The sequence below is a fragment of the Pleurodeles waltl genome, unplaced genomic scaffold (genome assembly GCF_031143425.1).
Source record: "Pleurodeles waltl isolate 20211129_DDA unplaced genomic scaffold, aPleWal1.hap1.20221129 scaffold_39, whole genome shotgun sequence".
In the NCBI taxonomy this organism is placed as follows: Eukaryota; Metazoa; Chordata; class Amphibia; order Caudata; family Salamandridae; genus Pleurodeles; species Pleurodeles waltl.
The window spans coordinates 2,482,501-2,502,099 of NW_027150097.1; the positions used below are offsets into that span (position 1 = coordinate 2,482,501).

General features: G+C 43.1%; 4 non-coding genes across 4 annotated transcripts; all 4 read left to right on the forward strand.

The window, feature by feature from the left end:
* The first annotated feature begins 2,974 nt into the window (after positions 1 to 2,974).
* Positions 2,975 to 3,047, forward strand: TRNAT-UGU (transfer RNA threonine (anticodon UGU)). Its single transcript has one exon. It is a non-coding gene; the product is annotated as a tRNA-Thr (tRNA).
* A 7,266-nt stretch (positions 3,048 to 10,313) lies between these two features.
* On the forward strand, positions 10,314 to 10,386 carry TRNAT-UGU (transfer RNA threonine (anticodon UGU)). Its single transcript has one exon. It is a non-coding gene; the product is annotated as a tRNA-Thr (tRNA).
* A 3,596-nt stretch (positions 10,387 to 13,982) lies between these two features.
* TRNAT-UGU (transfer RNA threonine (anticodon UGU)) lies at positions 13,983 to 14,055 on the forward strand. Its single transcript has one exon. It is a non-coding gene; the product is annotated as a tRNA-Thr (tRNA).
* Positions 14,056 to 17,652: 3,597 nt separating this feature from the next.
* TRNAT-UGU (transfer RNA threonine (anticodon UGU)) lies at positions 17,653 to 17,725 on the forward strand. Its single transcript has one exon. It is a non-coding gene; the product is annotated as a tRNA-Thr (tRNA).
* The last annotated feature ends 1,874 nt before the right edge of the window (positions 17,726 to 19,599 follow it).

Here is a 19,599-nt window from a genome sequence, read left to right on the forward strand (position 1 = left end):
AATGTTGCGCCTACCCGAGGCTGGTGTAAGGCGAACAGATGTCTTTATTTCTCCATGTCACTGCCTCTTTGCATGTGGTGTGCTACAATTTGCAGCACAGATACAAAGAGTAAACAAGCACTTGCAATACAACATGTCTGGCATTTCTCTGAGATAGAGCTATTAGCAGTTGTAAACTCCCAACCAGACTTTTCTTGACTCATTAAATGTAAATAATGAGCGCAATCGCGCTGCTACAGTTCACTCATATTGAAACCTATCGGCAAAAGTGCAATTATCTATGTAACCGGCAAAAGTTCAATTAATTATGTAACAGGGTCGATGTCATGCTATGAGCTCGACTTCTGTCAAACTAGATCGTGCTGTGAAAAAAAGAGAAAAAGTAGTCCACAAACCAGATGGAAAACAGCGAGCCTCCTATGTTTTCAGTACTTGGTCGCTGCGCTCAAGGAGGGCTAACCACCGGAAAAGGCATGACGTATGCATGCCTTCCACTAACGAAAGCAAGCAGATTTTAACAGGGAAGCCCACGAACCAATGAAAGACACCAACGTGAAATGGACGGGGCTCCTAGCCCTTTTCTAACTACAACAGCGTCTCGCAAGCAATACGCATGCGCAAGCGCATTCTAGCGCAGGCTTGACTCTAAAAAATCTCCTATGATAGTTGGAGGAAGATATCCCTTTATGCACATCAGCTCTCCTGAACATAAGGCAGATACCCTTGCACTCAAGGCAGCCCGAAGTGCACCTTTGCATAGAGAAAGAGCAGAACTGCACCATTTCTGTGAAGATATGTCTCAGTTCTGCTCTCTTCGAGTGACGCACAAAGGATCTTTGCTCGCTGTGCTGCCCTGCGTCCCTTCTTTCTAAATATTCCAATTAGTGATCAGTTTACCAAAAAAGTAGCAAATCTGCACCCATAGATGTACTCCTTGAAAGGATACAAATTTACTACCTTTTTAAAATACACAATCACTGGCAATAGTAGCCTTGGAAAGCTATGCTAGATTCAGGTTTGAAGCTATGCCCCTTTTCTTTCCCAGACTCACACAATCCTCTCTTCTGCTGATTCCATTGTAACTCAGGTACGCTCTGCTCCTTCATATAGTCCCCAGCACGGCATCCTGACAAGCTCCTGGCTCCAAAGCACAGGGGTTAGAGCACTGGTCTTGTAAACCAGGGGTCGTGAGTTTAAATCTCACTGAGGCCTCACAAACATTTTGGATTTAACAACACTTTTTAGTTCATTGGGGAGCCTCACTACAAATATTCTTTTCAAGATAGAAAAACAAAGGCGACACAGGGCAAAGCACGCAAGAACGGGGGGCATTACACACAGCGTCAGTGGAATGACAAACACAAGACTCCTACAGGGTCATACAATTGACTTGTGTGAGTATGGGGGATGTTTAGAGTGTGACATCCCAAAATATCATTCTTGACTTGGTCGTTGGCTTTGGTGCCCCTTCAGCCACGTCCTTTCCAATGCACATGTCATTTTTTTAATATCATCCTGATTTCACTGTGAGATTTTAACTTGTTCTTTTTTTCGGGTCCGGAATTTAAATGTACATTTAGGACCATGTTGAAACAGATTTTTCATCGGGTTGCATCACTTTTTCGATGCAGCATTAACACAATTCGTTTTTTGGTATTTACAAAGCCATGCACATGTTAAGAAAAAGTAACAGCACACAGCACATTGCTCTGCCATGCTTTACTTTGCGTCAGGTAGGTGTTCCACAGGTGGTACATGGTTTTCTTGTACATCCACACATGGATTTTGATGTAAACCCATGTTTACAAAAACATACAGTCATGGTTTTGTGCCACAATGGTGCGCCTCCCCGAGGCTGGTGTAAGGAGAACAGATGTCTTTATTTCTCCATGTTACTGCCTCTTTGCATGTGGTGTGCTGCAATTTGCAGAACAGATACAAAGAGTAAACAAGCACTTGCAATACAACTGGTCTGGCATTTCTCCGAGATAGAGCTATTAGCAGTTGTAAACTCCCAACCAGACTTTTCTTGACTCATTAAATGTAAATAATGAGCGCAATCGCCCTGCTACAGTTCACTCATATTGAAACCTATCGGCAAAAGTGCAATTATCTATGTAACCGGCAAAAGTTCAATTAATTATGTAACAGGGTCGTTGTCATGCAATGAGCTCGACTTCTGTCAAACGAGATCGTGCTGTGAAAAAAAGAGAAAAAGTAGTCCACAAACCAGATGGAAAACAGCGAGCCTCCTATGTTTTCAGTACTTGGTCGCTGCGCTCAAGGAGGGCTAACCACCGGAAAAGGCATGACGTATGCATGCCTTCCACTAACGAAAGCAAGCAGATTTTAACAGGGAAGCCCACAAACCAATGAAAGACACCAACGTGAAATGGACGGGGCTCCTAGCCCTTTTCTAACTACTACAGCGTCTCGCAAGCAATACGCATGCGCAAGCGCATTCTAGCGCAGGCTTGACTCTAAAAAATCTCCTAGGATAGTTGGAGGAAGATATCCCTTTATGCACATCAGCTCTCCTGAACATAAGGCAGATACCCTTGCACTCAAGGCAGCCCGAAGTGCACCTTTGCATAGATAAAGAGCAGAACTGCACCATTTCTGTGAAGATATGTCTCAGTTCTGCTCTCTTCGAGTGACGCACAAAGGAACTTTGCTCGCTGTGCTGCACTGCGTCCCTTCTTTCTAAATATTCCAATTAGTGATCAGTTTACCAAAAAAGTAGCAAATCTGCACCCATAGATGTACTCCTTGAAAGGATACAAATTTACTACCTTTTTAAAATACACAATCACTGGCAATAGTAGCCTTGGAAAGGTATGCCAGATTCAGGTTTGAAGCTATGCCCCTTTTCTTTCTCAGACTCACACAATCCTCTCTCCTGCTGATTCCATTGTAACTCAGGTATGCTCTGCTCCTTCATATAGTCCCCAGCACGGCATCCTGACAAGCTCCTGGCTCCTTAGCTCAGGGGTTAGAGCACTGGTCTTGTAAACCAGGGGTTGTGAGTTCAAATCTCACTGCGGCCTCACAAACATTTTGGATTTAACAACACTTTTTAGTTCATTGGGGAGCCTCACTACAAATATTCTTTTCAAGATAGAAAAACAAAGGCGACACAGGGCAAAGCACGCAAGAAAAGGGGGCATTACACACAGTGTCAGTGGAATCACAAACACAAGACTCCTACAGGGTCATACAATTGACTTGTGTGAGTATTGGGATGTTTAGAGTGTGACATCCCAAAATATCATTCTTGACTTGGTCGTTGGCTTTGGTGCCCCTTCAGCCACGTCCTTTCCAATGCACATGTCATTTTTTTAAAATCATCCTGATTTCACTGTGATATTTTAACTTGTTCTTTTTTTCGGTTCCGGAATGTAAGTGTATATTTAGGCCCATGTTTAAACCGATTTTGCATTGGGTTGCATCACTTTTTCAATGTAGCATTAACACAATTCGTTTTTTGGTATTTACAAAGCCATGCACATGTTAAGAAAAGGTAACAGCACACAGCACCTTGCTCTGCCATGCTTTACTTTGCGTCAGGTAGGTGTTCCACGGGTGGTACATGTTTTTCTCATACATCCACACATGGATTTTGATGTAAACCCATATTTACAAAAACATACAGTCATGGTTTTGTGCCACAATGTTGCGCCTACCCGAGGCTGGTGTAAGGCGAACAGATGTCTTTATTTCTCCATGTCACTGCCTCTTTGCATGTGGTGTGCTACAATTTGCAGCACAGATACAAAGAGTAAACAAGCACTTGCAATACAACATTTCTGGCATTTCTCTGAGATAGAGCTATTAGCAGTTGTAAACTCCCAACCAGACTTTTCTTGACTCATTAAATGTAAATAATGAGCGCGATCGTGCTGCTACAGTTCACTCATATTGAAAGCTATCGGCAAAAGTGCAATTATCTATGTAACCTGCAAAAGTTCAATTAATTATGTAACAGGGTTGATGTCATGCAATGAGCTCGACTTCTGTCAAACGAGATTGTGCTGTGAAAAAAAAGAGAAAAAGTAGTCCACAAACCAGATGGAAAACAGCGAGCCTCCTATGTTTTCAGTACTTGGTCGCTGCGCTCAAGGAGCGCTAACCACCGGAAAAGGCATGACGTATGCATGCCTTCCACTAACGAAAGCAAGCAGATTTTAACAGGGAAGCCCACGAACCAATGAAAGACACCAACGTGAAATGGATGGGGCTCCTACCCCTTTTCTAACTACAACAGCGTCTCGCAAGAAATACGCATGCGCAAGCGCATTCTAGCGCAGGCTTGACTCTAAAAAATCTCCTATGATAGTTGGAGGAAGATATCCCTTTATGCACATCAGCTCTCCTGAACATAAGGCAGATACCCTTGCACTCAAGGCAGCCCGAAGTGCACCTTTGCATAGACAAAGAGCAGAACTGCACCATTTCTGTGAAGATATGTCTCAGTTCTGCTCTCTTCGAGTGACGCACAAAGGATCTTTGCTCGCTGTGCTGCCCTGCGTCCCTTCTTTCTAAATATTCCAATTAGTGATCAGTTTACCAAAAAAGTAGCAAATCTGCACCCATAGATGTACTCCTTGAAAGGATACAAATTTACTACCTTTTTAAAATACACAATCACTGGCAATAGTAGCCTTGGAAAGCTATGCTAGATTCAGGTTTGAAGCTATGCCCCTTTTCTTTCCCAGACTCACACAATCCTCTCTTCTGCTGATTCCATTGTAACTCAGGTACGCTCTGCTCCTTCATATAGTCCCCAGCACGGCATCCTGACAAGCTCCTGGCTCCAAAGCACAGGGGTTAGAGCACTGGTCTTGTAAACCAGGGGTCGTGAGTTTAAATCTCACTGAGGCCTCACAAACATTTTGGATTTAACAACACTTTTTAGTTCATTGGGGAGCCTCACTACAAATATTCTTTTCAAGATAGAAAAACAAAGGCGACACAGGGCAAAGCACGCAAGAACGGGGGGCATTACACACAGTGTCAGTGGAATGACAAACACAAGACTCCTACAGGGTCATACAATTGACTTGTGTGAGTATGGGGGATGTTTAGAGTGTGACATCCCAAAATATCATTCTTGACTTGGTCGTTGGCTTTGGTGCCCCTTCAGCCACGTCCTTTCCAATGCACATGTCATTTTTTTAATATCATCCTGATTTCACTGTGAGATTTTAACTTGTTCTTTTTTTCGGGTCCGGAATTTAAATGTACATTTAGGACCATGTTGAAACAGATTTTTCATCGGGTTGCATCACTTTTTCGATGCAGCATTAACACAATTCGTTTTTTGGTATTTACAAAGCCATGCACATGTTAAGAAAAAGTAACAGCACACAGCACATTGCTCTGCCATGCTTTACTTTGCGTCAGGTAGGTGTTCCACAGGTGGTACATGGTTTTCTTGTACATCCACACATGGATTTTGATGTAAACCCATGTTTACAAAAACATACAGTCATGGTTTTGTGCCACAATGGTGCGCCTCCCCGAGGCTGGTGTAAGGAGAACAGATGTCTTTATTTCTCCATGTTACTGCCTCTTTGCATGTGGTGTGCTGCAATTTGCAGAACAGATACAAAGAGTAAACAAGCACTTGCAATACAACTGGTCTGGCATTTCTCCGCGATAGAGCTATTAGCAGTTGTAAACTCCCAACCAGACTTTTCTTGACTCATTAAATGTAAATAATGAGCGCAATCGCCCTGCTACAGTTCACTCATATTGAAACCTATCGGCAAAAGTGCAATTATCTATGTAACCGGCAAAAGTTCAATTAATTATGTAACAGGGTCGTTGTCATGCAATGAGCTCGACTTCTGTCAAACGAGATCGTGCTGTGAAAAAAAGAGAAAAAGTAGTCCACAAACCAGATGGAAAACAGCGAGCCTCCTATGTTTTCAGTACTTGGTCGCTGCGCTCAAGGAGGGCTAACCACCGGAAAAGGCATGACGTATGCATGCCTTCCACTAACGAAAGCAAGCAGATTTTAACAGGGAAGCCCATAAACCAATGAAAGACACCAACGTGAAATGGACGGGGCTCCTAGCCCTTTTCTAACTACTACAGCGTCTCGCAAGCAATACGCATGCGCAAGCGCATTCTAGCGCAGGCTTGACTCTAAAAAATCTCCTAGGATAGTTGGAGGAAGATATCCCTTTATGCACATCAGCTCTCCTGAACATAAGGCAGATACCCTTGCACTCAAGGCAGCCCGAAGTGCACCTTTGCATAGATAAAGAGCAGAACTGCACCATTTCTGTGAAGATATGTCTCAGTTCTGCTCTCCTCGAGTGACGCACAAAGGAACTTTGCTCGCTGTGCTGCACTGCGTCCCTTCTTTCTAAATATTCCAATTAGTGATCAGTTTACCAAAAAAGTAGCAAATCTGCACCCATAGATGTACTCCTTGAAAGGATACAAATTTACTACCTTTTTAAAATACACAATCACTGGCAATAGTAGCCTTGGAAAGGTATGCCAGATTCAGGTTTGAAGCTATGCCCCTTTTCTTTCTCAGACTCACACAATCCTCTCTCCTGCTGATTCCATTGTAACTCAGGTATGCTCTGCTCCTTCATATAGTCCCCAGCACGGCATCCTGCCAAGCTCCTGGCTCATTAGCTCAGGGGTTAGAGCACTGGTCTTGTAAACCAGGGGTTGTGAGTTCAAATCTCACTGCGGCCTCACAAACATTTTGGATTTAACAACACTTTTTAGTTCATTGGGGAGCCTCACTACAAATATTCTTTTCAAGATAGAAAAACAAAGGCGACACAGGGCAAAGCACGCAAGAACGGGGTTATTACACACAGTGTCAGTGGAATGACAAACACAAGACTCCTACAGGGTCATACAATTGACTTGTGTGAGTATGGGGGATGTTTAGAGTGTGACATCCAAAAATATCATTCTTGACTTGGTCGTTGGCTTTGGTGCCCCTTCAGCCACGTCCTTTCCAATGCACATGTCATTTTTTTAATATCATCCTGATTTCACTGTGAGATTTTAACTTGTTCTTTTTTTCGGGTCCGGAATTTAAGTGTACATTTAGGCCCATGTTTAAACAGATTTTTCATCGGGTTGCATCACTTTTCGATGCAGCATTAACACAATTAGTTTTTTGGTATTTACAAAGCCATGCACATGTTAAGAAAAAGTAACAGCACACCTCACCTTGCTCTGACATGCTTTACTTTGCGTCAGGTGGGTGTTCCACAGGTGGTACATGGTTTTCTTGTACACCCACACATGGATTTTGATGTAAACCCATGTTTACAAAAACATACAGTCATGGTTTTGTGCCACAATGGTGCGCCTCCCCGAGGCTGGTGTAAGGAGAACAGATGTCTTTATTTCTCCATGTTACTGCCTCTTTGCATGTGGTGTGCTGCAATTTGCAGAACAGATACAAGGAGTAAACAAGCACTTGCAATACAACTGGTCTGGCATTTCTCCGAGATAGAGCTATTAGCAGTTGTAAACTCCCAACCAGACTTTTCTTGACTCATTAAATGTAAATAATGAGCGCAATCGCGCTGCTACAGTTCACTCATATTGAAACCAATCGGCAAAAGTGCAATTATCTATGTAACCGGCAAAAGTTCAATTAATTATGTAACAGGGTCGATGTCATGCAATGAGCTCGACTTCTGTCAAATGAGATTGTGCTGTGAAAAAAAAGAGAAAAAGTAGTCCACAAACCAGATGGAAAACAGCGAGCCTCCTATGTTTTCAGTACTTGGTCGCTGCGCTCAAGGAGGGCTAACCACCGGAAAAGGCATGACGTATGCATGCCTTCCACTAACGAAAGCAAGCAGATTTTAACAGGGAAGCCCACGAACCAATGAAAGACACCAATGTGAAAAGGACGGGGCTCCTAGCCCTTTTCTAACTACAACAGCGTCTCGCAAGCAATACGCATGCGCAAGCGCATTCTAGCGCAGGCTTGACTCTAAAAAATCTCCTATGATAGTTGTAGGAAGATATCCCTTTATGCACATCAGCTCTCCTGAACATAAGGCAGATACCCTTGCACTCAAGGCAGCCCGAAGTGCACCTTTGCATAGACAAAGAGCAGAACTGCACCATTTCTGTGAAGATATGTCTCAGTTCTGTTCTCTTCGAGTGACGCACAAAGGATCTTTGCTCGCTGTGCTGCCCTGCGTCCCTTCTTTCTAAATATTCCAATTAGTGATCAGTTTACCAAAAAAGTAGCAAATCTGCACCCATAGATGTACTCCTTAAAAGGATACAAATTTACTACCTTTTTAAAATACACAATCACTGGCAATAGTAGCCTTGGAAAGCTATGCTAGATTCAGGTTTGAAGCTATGCCCCTTTTCTTTCCCAGACTCACACAATCCTCTCTTCTGCTGATTCCATTGTAACTCAGGTATGCTCTGCTCCTTCATATAGTCCCCAGCACGGCATCCTGACAAGCTCCTGGCTCCAAAGCACAGGGGTTAGAGCACTGGTCTTGTAAACCAGGGGTCGTGAGTTTAAATCTCACTGAGGCCTCACAAACATTTTGGATTTAACAACACTTTTTAGTTCATTGGGGAGCCTCACTACAAATATTCTTTTCAAGATAGAAAAACAAAGGCGACACAGGGCAAAGCACGCAAGAACGGGGGGCATTACACACAGTGTCAGTGGAATGACAAACACAAGACTCCTACAGGGTCATACAATTGACTTGTGTGAGTATGGGGGATGTTTAGAGTGTGACATCCCAAAATATCATTCTTGACTTGGTCGTTGGCTTTGGTGCCCCTTCAACCACGTCCTTTCCAATGCACTTGTCATTTTTTTAATATCATCCTGATTTCACTGTGAGATTTTAACTTGTTCTTTTTTTCGGGTCCGGAATTTAAATGTACATTTAGGACCATGTTGAAACAGATTTTTCATCGGGTTGCATCACTTTTTCGATGCAGCATTAACACAATTAGTTTTTTGGTATTTACAAAGCCATGCACATGTTAAGAAAAAGTAACAGCACACAGCACATTGCTCTGCCATGCTTTACTTTGCGTCAGGTAGGTGTTCCACAGGTGGTACATGGTTTTCTTGTACATCCACACATGGATTTATATGTAAACCCATGTTTACAAAAACATACAGTCATGGTTTTGTGCCACAATGGTGCGCCTCCCCGAGGCTGGTGTAAGGAGAACAGATGTCTTTATTTCTTCATGTTACTGCCTCTTTGCATGTGGTGTGCTGCAATTTGCAGAACAGATACAAAGAGTAAACAAGCACTTGCAATACAACTGGTCTGGCATTTCTCCGAGATAGAGCTATTAGCAGTTGTAAACTCCCAACCAGACTTTTCTTGACTCATTAAATGTAAATAATGAGCGCAATCGCCCTGCTACAGTTCACTCATATTGAAACCTATCGGCAAAAGTGCAATTATCTATGTAAACGGCAAAAGTTCAATTAATTATGTAACAGGGTCGATGTCATGCAATGAGCTCGACTACTGTCAAACGAGATCGTGCTGTGAAAAAAAGAGAAAAAGTAGTCCACAAACCAGATGGAAAACAGCGAGCCTCCTATGTTTTCAGTACTTGGTCGCTGCGCTCAAGGAGGGCTAACCACCGGAAAAGGCATGACGTATGCATGCCTTCCACTAACGAAAGCAAGCAGATTTTAACAGGGAAGCCCACGAACCAATGAAAGACACCAACGTGAAATGGACGGGGCTCCTAGCCCTTTTCTAACTACTACAGCGTCTCGCAAGCAATACGCATGCGCAAGCGCATTCTAGCGCAGGCTTGACTCTAAAAAATCTCCTAGGATAGTTGGAGGAAGATATCCCTTTATGCACATCAGCTCTCCTGAACATAAGGCAGATACCCTTGCACTCAAGGCAGCCCGAAGTGCACCTTTGCATAGACAAAGAGCAGAACTGCACCATTTCTGTGAAGATATGTCTCAGTTCTGCTCTCTTCGAGTGACGCACAAAGGAACTTTGGTCGCTGTGCTGCACTGCGTCCCTTCTTTCTAAATATTCCAATTAGTGATCAGTTTACCAAAAAAGTAGCAAATCTGCACCCATAGATGTACTCCTTGAAAGGATACAAATTTACTACCTTTTTAAAATACACAATCACTGGCAATAGTAGCCTTGGAAAGGTATGCCAGATTCAGGTTTGAAGCTATGCCCCTTTTCTTTCTCAGACTCACACAATCCTCTCTCCTGCTGATTCCATTGTAACTCAGGTATGCTCTGCTCCTTCATATAGTCACCAGGACGGCAGCCTGACAAGCTCCTGGCTCCATAGCTCAGGGGTTAGAGCATTGGTCTTGTAAACCAAGGGTTGTGAGTTCAAATCTCACTGCGGCCTCACAAACATTTTGGATTTAACAACACTTTTTAGTTCATTGGGGAGCCTCACTACAAATATTCTTTTCAAGATAGAAAAACAAAGGCGACACAGGGCAAAGCACGCAAGAAAAGGGGGCATTACACACAGTGTCAGTGGAATCACAAACACAAGACTCCTACAGGGTCATACAATTGACTTGTGTGAGTATGGGGATGTTTAGAGTGTGACATCCCAAAATATCATTCTTGACTTGGTCGTTGGCTTTGGTGCCCCTTCAGCCACGTCCTTTCCAATGCACATGTCATTTTTTTAATATCATCCTGATTTCACTGTGATATTTTAACTTGTTCTTTTTTTCGGGTCCGGAATGTAAGTGTATATTTAGGCCCATGTTTAAACCGATTTTGCATTGGGTTGCATCACTTTTTCAATGTAGCATTAACACAATTCGTTTTTTGGTATTTACAAAGCCATGCACATGTTAAGAAAAAGTAACAGCACACAGCACATTGCTCTGCCATGCTTTACTTTGCGTCAGGTAGGTGTTCCACAGGTGGTACATGGTTTTCTTGTACATCCACACATGGATTTTGATGTTAACCCATGTTTACAAAAACATACAGTCATGGTTTTGTGCCACAATGTTGCGCCTACCCGAGGCTGGTGTAAGGCGAACAGATGTCTTTATTTCTCCATGTCACTGCCTCTTTGCATGTGGTGTGCTACAATTTGCAGCACAGATACAAAGAGTAAACAAGCACTTGCAATACAACATGTCTGGCATTTCTCTGAGATAGAGCTATTAGCAGTTGTAAACTCCCAACCAGACTTTTCTTGACTCATTAAATGTAAATAATGAGCGCAATCGCGCTGCTACAGTTCACTCATATTGAAACCTATCGGCAAAAGTGCAATTATCTATGTAACCGGCAAAAGTTCAATTAATTATGTAACAGGGTCGATGTCATGCTATGAGCTCGACTTCTGTCAAACGAGATCGTGCTGTGAAAAAAAGAGAAAAAGTAGTCCACAAACCAGATGGAAAACAGCGAGCCTCCTATGTTTTCAGTACTTGGTCGCTGCGCTCAAGGAGGGCTAACCACCGGAAAAGGCATGACGTATGCATGCCTTCCACTAACGAAAGCAAGCAGATTTTAACAGGGAAGCCCACGAACCAATGAAAGACACCAACGTGAAATGGACGGGGCTCCTAGCCCTTTTCTAACTACAACAGCGTCTCGCAAGCAATACGCATGCGCAAGCGCATTCTAGCGCAGGCTTGACTCTAAAAAATCTCCTATGATAGTTGGAGGAAGATATCCCTTTATGCACATCAGCTCTCCTGAACATAAGGCAGATACCCTTGCACTCAAGGCAGCCCGAAGTGCACCTTTGCATAGACAAAGAGCAGAACTGCACCATTTCTGTGAAGATATGTCTCAGTTCTGCTCTCTTCGAGTGACGCACAAAGGATCTTTGCTCGCTGTGCTGCCCTGCGTCCCTTCTTTCTAAATATTCCAATTAGTGATCAGTTTACCAAAAAAGTAGCAAATCTGCACCCATAGATGTACTCCTTGAAAGGATACAAATTTACTACCTTTTTAAAATACACAATCACTGGCAATAGTAGCCTTGGAAAGCTATGCTAGATTCAGGTTTGAAGCTATGCCCCTTTTCTTTCCCAGACTCACACAATCCTCTCTTCTGCTGATTCCATTGTAACTCAGGTACGCTCTGCTCCTTCATATAGTCCCCAGCACGGCATCCTGACAAGCTCCTGGCTCCAAAGCACAGGGGTTAGAGCACTGGTCTTGTAAACCAGGGCTCGTGAGTTTAAATCTCACTGAGGCCTCACAAACATTTTGGATTTAACAACACTTTTTAGTTCATTGGGGAGCCTCACTACAAATATTCTTTTCAAGATAGAAAAACAAAGGCGACACAGGGCAAAGCATGCAAGAACGGGGGGCATTACACACAGCGTCAGTGGAATGACAAACACAAGACTCCTACAGGGTCATACAATTGACTTGTGTGAGTATGGGGGATGTTTAGAGTGTGACATCCCAAAATGTCATTCTTGACTTGGTCGTTGGCTTTGGTGCCCCTTCAGCCACGTCCTTTCCAATGCACATGTCATTTTTTTAATATCATCCTGATTTCACTGTGAGATTTTAACTTGTTCTTTTTTTCGGGTCCGGAATTTAAATGTACATTTAGGACCATGTTGAAACAGATTTTTCATCGGGTTGCATCACTTTTTCGATGCAGCATTAACACAATTCGTTTTTTGGTATTTACAAAGCCATGCACATGTTAAGAAAAAGTAACAGCACACAGCACATTGCTCTGCCATGCTTTACTTTGCGTCAGGTAGGTGTTCCACAGGTGGTACATGGTTTTCTTGTACATCCACACATGGATTTTGATGTAAACCCATGTTTACAAAAACATACAGTCATGGTTTTGTGCCACAATGGTGCGCCTCCCCGAGGCTGGTGTAAGGAGAACAGATGTCTTTATTTCTCCATGTTACTGCCTCTTTGCATGTGGTGTGCTGCAATTTGCAGAACAGATACAAAGAGTAAACAAGCACTTGCAATACAACTGGTCTGGCATTTCTCCGAGATAGAGCTATTAGCAGTTGTAAACTCCCAACCAGACTTTTCTTGACTCATTAAATGTAAATAATGAGCGCAATCGCCCTGCTACAGTTCACTCATATTGAAACCTATCGGCAAAAGTGCAATTATCTATGTAACCGGCAAAAGTTCAATTAATTATGTAACAGGGTCGTTGTCATGCAATGAGCTCGACTTCTGTCAAACGAGATCGTGCTGTGAAAAAAAGAGAAAAAGTAGTCCACAAAAAAGATGGAAAACAGCGAGCCTCCTATGTTTTCAGTACTTGGTCGCTGCGCTCAAGGAGGGCTAACCACCGGAAAAGGCATGACGTATGCATGCCTTCCACTAACGAAAGCAAGCAGATTTTAACAGGGAAGCCCACAAACCAATGAAAGACACCAACGTGAAATGGACGGGGCTCCTAGCCCTTTTCTAACTACTACAGCGTCTCGCAAGCAATACGCATGCGCAAGCGCATTCTAGCGCAGGCTTGACTCTAAAAAATCTCCTAGGATAGTTGGAGGAAGATATCCCTTTATGCACATCAGCTCTCCTGAACATAAGGCAGATACCCTTGCACTCAAGCCAGCCCGAAGTGCACCTTTGCATAGATAAAGAGCAGAACTGCACCATTTCTGTGAAGATATGTCTCAGTTCTGCTCTCTTCGAGTGACGCACAAAGGAACTTTGCTCGCTGTGCTGCACTGCGTCCCTTCTTTCTAAATATTCCAATTAGTGATCAGTTTACCAAAAAAGTAGCAAATCTGCACCCATAGATGTACTCCTTGAAAGGATACAAATTTACTACCTTTTTAAAATACACAATCACTGGCAATAGTAGCCTTGGAAAGGTATGCCAGATTCAGGTTTGAAGCTATGCCCCTTTTCTTTCTCAGACTCACACAATCCTCTCTCCTGCTGATTCCATTGTAACTCAGGTATGCTCTGCTCCTTCATATAGTCCCCAGCACGGCATCCTGACAAGCTCCTGGCTCCTTAGCTCAGGGGTTAGAGCACTGGTCTTGTAAACCAGGGGTTGTGAGTTCAAATCTCACTGCGGCCTCACAAACATTTTGGATTTAAGAACACTTTTTAGTTCATTGGGGAGCCTCACTACAAATATTCTTTTCAAGATAGAAAAACAAAGGCGACACAGGGCAAAGCACGCAAGAAAAGGGGGCATTACACACAGTGTCAGTGGAATGACAAACACAAGACTCCTACAGGGTCATACAATTGACTTGTGTGAGTATTGGGATGTTTAGAGTGTGACATCCCAAAATATCATTCTTGACTTGGTCGTTGGCTTTGGTGCCCCTTCAGCCACGTCCTTTCCAATGCACATGTCATTTTTTTAAAATCATCCTGATTTCACTGTGATATTTTAACTTGTTCTTTTTTTCGGGTCCGGAATGTAAGTGTATATTTAGGCCCATGTTTAAACCGATTTTGCATTGGGTTGCATCACTTTTTCAATGTAGCATTAACACAATTCGTTTTTTGGTATTTACAAAGCCATGCACATGTTAAGAAAAGGTAACAGCACACAGCACCTTGCTCTGCCATGCTTTACTTTGCGTCAGGTAGGTGTTCCACGGGTGGTACATGTTTTTCTCATACATCCACACATGGATTTTGATGTAAACCCATATTTACAAAAACATACAGTCATGGTTTTGTGCCACAATGTTGCGCCTACCCGAGGCTGGTGTAAGGCGAACAGATGTCTTTATTTCTCCATGTCACTGCCTCTTTGCATGTGGTGTGCTACAATTTGCAGCACAGATACAAAGAGTAAACAAGCACTTGCAATACAACATTTCTGGCATTTCTCTGAGATAGAGCTATTAGCAGTTGTAAACTCCCAACCAGACTTTTCTTGACTCATTAAATGTAAATAATGAGCGCGATCGTGCTGCTACAGTTCACTCATATTGAAACCTATCGGCAAAAGTGCAATTATCTATGTAACCTGCAAAAGTTCAATTAATTATGTAACAGGGTTGATGTCATGCAATGAGCTCGACTTCTGTCAAACGAGATTGTGCTGTGAAAAAAAAGAGAAAAAGTAGTCCACAAACCAGATGGAAAACAGCGAGCCTCCTTTGTTTTCAGTACTTGGTCGCTGCGCTCAAGGAGGGCTAACCACCGGAAAAAGCATGACGTATGCATGCCTTCCACTAACGAAAGCAAGCAGATTTTAACAGGGAAGCCCACGAACCAATGAAAGACACCAACGTGAAATGGATGGGGCTCCTACCCCTTTTCTAACTACAACAGCGTCTCGCAAGAAATACGCATGCGCAAGCGCATTCTAGCGCAGGCTTGACTCTAAAAAATCTCCTATGATAGTTGGAGGAAGATATCCCTTTATGCACATCAGCTCTCCTGAACATAAGGCAGATACCCTTGCACTCAAGGCAGCCCGAAGTGCACCTTTGCATAGACAAAGAGCAGAACTGCACCATTTCTGTGAAGATATGTCTCAGTTCTGCTCTCTTCGAGTGACGCACAAAGGATCTTTGCTCGCTGTGCTGCCCTGCGTCCCTTCTTTCTAAATATTCCAATTAGTGATCAGTTTACCAAAAAAGTAGCAAATCTGCACCCATAGATGTACTCCTTGAAAGGATACAAATTTACTACCTTTTTAAAATACACAATCACTGGCAATAGTAGCCTTGGAAAGCTATGCTAGATTCAGGTTTGAAGCTATGCCCCTTTTCTTTCCCAGACTCACACAATCCTCTCTTCTGCTGATTCCATTGTAACTCAGGTACGCTCTGCTCCTTCATATAGTCCCCAGCACGGCATCCTGACAAGCTCCTGGCTCCAAAGCACAGGGGTTAGAGCACTGGTCTTGTAAACCAGGGGTCGTGAGTTTAAATCTCACTGAGGCCTCACAAACATTTTGGATTTAACAACACTTTTTAGTTCATTGGGGAGCCTCACTACAAATATTCTTTTCAAGATAGAAAAACAAAGGCGACACAGGGCAAAGCACGCAAGAACGGGGGGCATTACACACAGTGTCAGTGGAATGACAAACACAAGACTCCTACAGGGTCATACAATTGACTTGTGTGAGTATGGGGGATGTTTAGAGTGTGACATCCCAAAATATCATTCTTGACTTGGTCGTTGGCTTTGGTGCCCCTTCAGCCACGTCCTTTCCAATGCACATGTCATTTTTTTAATATCATCCTGATTTCACTGTGAGATTTTAACTTGTTCTTTTTTTCGGGTCCGGAATTTAAATGTACATTTAGGACCATGTTGAAACAGATTTTTCATCGGGTTGCATCACTTTTTCGATGCAGCATTAACACAATTCGTTTTTTGGTATTTACAAAGCCATGCACATGTTAAGAAAAAGTAACAGCACACAGCACATTGCTCTGCCATGCTTTACTTTGCGTCAGGTAGGTGTTCCACAGGTGGTACATGGTTTTCTTGTACATCCACACATGGATTTTGATGTAAACCCATGTTTACAAAAACATACAGTCATGGTTTTGTGCCACAATGGTGCGCCTCCCCGAGGCTGGTGTAAGGAGAACAGATGTCTTTATTTCTCCATGTTACTGCCTCTTTGCATGTGGTGTGCTGCAATTTGCAGAACAGATACAAAGAGTAAACAAGCACTTGCAATACAACTGGTCTGGCATTTCTCCGAGATAGAGCTATTAGCAGTTGTAAACTCCCAACCAGACTTTTCTTGACTCATTAAATGTAAATAATGAGCGCAATCGCCCTGCTACAGTTCACTCATATTGAAACCTATCGGCAAAAGTGCAATTATCTATGTAACCGGCAAAAGTTAAATTAATTATGTAACAGGGTCGTTGTCATGCAATGAGCTCGACTTCTGTCAAACGAGATCGTGCTGTGAAAAAAAGAGAAAAAGTAGTCCACAAACCAGATGGAAAACAGCGAGCCTCCTATGTTTTCAGTACTTGGTCGCTGCGCTCAAGGAGGGCTAACCACCGGAAAAGGCATGACGTATGCATGCCTTCCACTAACGAAAGCAAGCAGATTTTAACAGGGAAGCCCACAAACCAATGAAAGACACCAACGTGAAATGGACGGGGCTCCTAGCCCTTTTCTAACTACTACAGCGTCTCGCAAGCAATACGCATGCGCAAGCGCATTCTAGCGCAGGCTTGACTCTAAAAAATCTCCTAGGATAGTTGGAGGAAGATATCCCTTTATGCACATCAGCTCTCCTGAACATAAGGCAGATACCCTTGCACTCAAGGCAGCCCGAAGTGCACCTTTGCATAGATAAAGAGCAGAACTGCACCATTTCTGTGAAGATATGTCTCAGTTCTGCTCTCTTCGAGTGACGCACAAAGGAACTTTGCTCGCTGTGCTGCACTGCGTCCCTTCTTTCTAAATATTCCAATTAGTGATCAGTTTACCAAAAAAGTAGCAAATCTGCACCCATAGATGTACTCCTTGAAAGGATACAAATTTACTACCTTTTTAAAATACACAATCACTGGCAATAGTAGCCTTGGAAAGGTATGCCAGATTCAGGTTTGAAGCTATGCCCCTTTTCTTTCTCAGACTCACACAATCCTCTCTCCTGCTGATTCCATTGTAACTCAGGTATGCTCTGCTCCTTCATATAGTCCCCAGCACGGCATCCTGACAAGCTCCTGGCTCCTTAGCTCAGGGGTTAGAGCACTGGTCTTGTAAACCAGGGGTTGTGAGTTCAAATCTCACTGCGGCCTCACAAACATTTTGGATTTAACAACACTTTTTAGTTCATTGGGGAGCCTCACTACAAATATTCTTTTCAAGATAGAAAAACAAAGGCGACACAGGGCAAAGCACGCAAGAAAAGGGGGCATTACACACAGTGTCAGTGGAATGACAAACACAAGACTCCTACAGGGTCATACAATTGACTTGTGTGAGTATTGGGATGTTTAGAGTGTGACATCCCAAAATATCATTCTTGACTTGGTCGTTGGCTTTGGTGCCCCTTCAGCCACGTCCTTTCCAATGCACATGTCATTTTTTTAAAATCATCCTGATTTCACTGTGATATTTTAACTTGTTCTTTTTTTCGGGTCCGGAATGTAAGTGTATATTTAGGCCCATGTTTAAACCGATTTTGCATTGGGTTGCATCACTTTTTCAATGTAGCATTAACACAATTCGTTTTTTGGTATTTACAAAGCCATGCACATGTTAAGAAAAGGTAACAGCACACAGCACCTTGCTCTGCCATGCTTTACTTTGCGTCAGGTAGGTGTTCCACGGGTGGTACATGTTTTTCTCATACATCCACACATGGATTTTGATGTAAACCCATATTTACAAAAACATACAGTCATGGTTTTGTGCCACAATGTTGCGCCTACCCGAGGCTGGTGTAAGGCGAACAGATGTCTTTATTTCTCCATGTCACTGCCTCTTTGCATGTGGTGTGCTACAATTTGCAGCACAGATACAAAGAGTAAACAAGCACTTGCAATACAACATTTCTGGCATTTCTCTGAGATAGAGCTATTAGCAGTTGTAAACTCCCAACCAGACTTTTCTTGACTCATTAAATGTAAATAATGAGCGCGATCGTGCTGCTACAGTTCACTCATATTGAAAGCTATCGGCAAAAGTGCAATTATCTATGTAACCTGCAAAAGTTCAATTAATTATGTAACAGGGTTGATGTCATGCAATGAGCTCGACTTCTGTCAAACGAGATTGTGCTGTGAAAAAAAAGAGAAAAAGTAGTCCACAAACCAGATGGAAAACAGCGAGCCTCCTTTGTTTTCAGTACTTGGTCGCTGCGCTCAAGGAGGGCTAACCACCGGAAAAAGCATGACGTATGCATGCCTTCCACTAACGAAAGCAAGCAGATTTTAACAGGGAAGCCCACGAACCAATGAAAGACACCAACGTGAAATGGATGGGGCTCCTACCCCTTTTCTAACTACAACAGCGTCTCGCAAGAAATACGCATGCGCAAGCGCATTCTAGCGCAGGCTTGACTCTAAAAAATCTCCTATGATAGTTGGAGGAAGATATCCCTTTATGCACATCAGCTCTCCTGAACATAAGGCAGATACCCTTGCACTCAAGGCAGCCCGAAGTGCACCTTTGCATAGACAAAGAGCAGAACTGCACCATTTCTGTGAAGATATGTCTCAGTTCTGCTCTCTTCGAGTGACGCACAAAGGATCTTTGCTCGCTGTGCTGCCCTGCGTCCCTTCTTTCTAAATATTCCAATTAGTGATCAGTTTACCAAAAAAGTAGCAAATCTGCACCCATAGATGTACTCCTTGAAAGGATACAAATTTACTACCTTTTTAAAATACACAATCACTGGCAATAGTAGCCTTGGAAAGCTATGCTAGATTCAGGTTTGAAGCTATGCCCCTTTTCTTTCCCAGACTCACACAATCCTCTCTTCTGCTGATTCCATTGTAACTCAGGTACGCTCTGCTCCTTCATATAGTCCCCAGCACGGCATCCTGACAAGCTCCTGGCTCCAAAGCACAGGGGTTAGAGCACTGGTCTTGTAAACCAGGGGTCGTGAGTTTAAATCTCACTGAGGCCTCACAAACATTTTGGATTTAACAACACTTTTTAGTTCATT